This window comes from Arachis ipaensis, chromosome B03 (genome assembly GCF_000816755.2).
Source record: "Arachis ipaensis cultivar K30076 chromosome B03, Araip1.1, whole genome shotgun sequence".
NCBI classification, from domain to species: domain Eukaryota; kingdom Viridiplantae; phylum Streptophyta; class Magnoliopsida; order Fabales; family Fabaceae; genus Arachis; species Arachis ipaensis.
Genome location: NC_029787.2, coordinates 49,487,572 through 49,489,566, shown reverse-complemented (window position 1 = coordinate 49,489,566; position 1,995 = coordinate 49,487,572).

The following is a 1,995-nucleotide window of genomic DNA, read 5'->3' as shown; positions in this document are numbered from 1 at the left end:
CCCCCCTGCCCCGCCTAACGGCGGGCTGGCGGGCTAAGCCCGCCAAATATCCTCTTTTTTTTTTTTACTTTTAACTATTAAATAATATATATAAAGGCATAAAAAAATCTCTTTGATTTTTTACTTTTAACTATTATATTTTTTATATTCACAAACATTAAAGTCTTTATAATTATAAATATTATCTCTATAGCAAAATAAACATAATCCAAAAAATAATTATAAATATTGCCTCCAAAGCAAATTAAACATAATCTAAAACATAATTATAAATATTGTCTCCAAAGCAAAATAAACATAATCTAAAACACTCAATTTTCATCTTCATTCTCTTGTAAGTAGGGTTGGGAGAAGTTGAATTTTGGTCAAAAAACTTCTTTGAAGCTTTCGTTGATTTTGATTTCATACGGAGATAGAGGATTTTGTTTTAAAATTAACAGTTTTTAATTTAAGAATGCCCAAAAGTATAGTAAATAATTGCAAATATGTTAGTAATTATAATATTATTGAGATTATATTTCTTTGCTGTGAATATTTGGTTGTGATTTTGATTGATTTTGGTAATTAATTTGATTGATTGGTTTGGATTGAGACAACTTTGGGAATGATGGAAGTGAGGGAGTCGTGAGGGTGGTGAAGTTTATTTTTAAAAGGAGGTTCTGTCCGAATTTTTGCAAAAAATATACAAAAAAGTGATTTTATTTTAAAAACTTGTTCTACAAGCTTATTTTGAGAAATAACTCTATGTTAGAAAAAGATTTTGTTTACGTATTTACTCATATTGAAAAAAGGATTTTGTATTCAAAGTTTGAGTTATAAATTTATACTAAGAAGTGACTTGGGTTTGAAACCGTTGGAAAGAGTTTGAGAAAATATTGGTTTGATTCAATAGCAAAAGAACTGAAAGGGAGCTGAATTTTATTAAAATGAAAAGTGGCTTAACTTCAAAGAAAATGTTTTAATTAATGAAAAATTATTTGACATTTAAAAAGGTTGAGAATTGGTTTGGTTGGAACCATTAAAGGGCGGTAAAGTTCGAATTTTAGAGGAAATGCTGCAGAAATTTTTACAAAATTTCGAGGCTTTGTCTAAAGCACTATTTAAAAGAAAGCTAGATTTAGGGTTGGAACCATTAAAGGGCGGTAAAGTTCAAATTTTAGAGGAAATGCTGCAGAAATTTTTACAAAATTTCGAGGCTTTGTTTAAAGCACTATTTAAAAGAAAGCTGGATTTAGGGTTCATAATAGTTGATTTTTGAATTATCAAAAAAAGTACTATGTTTTAAGTTTAATCTATTGAGAAAAGTTTTTTTGTTTTAAGTTATAATTTGAGTTCGATTTATTAAGAAAAAGAGTTTTTATTAAACGTTACGAAGTTTGATTATTTGGTGATGCGGATGTATGTATAATTAAGCAGTGATGCGAAAGTACGTTTAATAATGTAGGTGATGTGGAGGTGTAGGTATGTAATTAGTGATGTGGAGGCTTAATAAAAAGAAAGGAAATGAGAACTAATGAAGGAAATAGATTCTTAAGAGGAAAAGAATGAGAAAGAATTAGTAAGATAGATATTTAAAAAGTGTATGTTAAATATATTTTGTGTCAAAGTGCTAATGCAGACAGGGACGGACCCAAGCACAAACAATGAGGGGGCACTTGCCCCCACAGTGTTTTTAATTTTTTTTTAAAAATATAGTTATATATAATATGCCTGCATTTCAAAATTTAAATGACCCCACTACAAATAAAATAAATTCAATTAGCTAAAATTTTAAATTTATTTTTTTATTTTTTATCATTTTGATTATTATTTAACCTAATCAAATTTAATTATTGTACCGTCACTTCTTTATTCTCTTAAACCCTATTCTTATTTTTATATTTTTAACCTTATTTTTCTATTTCTTGTCTAATGGTCATCTTCTCTTTATCAAAAAGTAAATTTTAAATTCTCCAATTTTTTTATATAGCTCTCCATGACTCTATGTATCTTTCA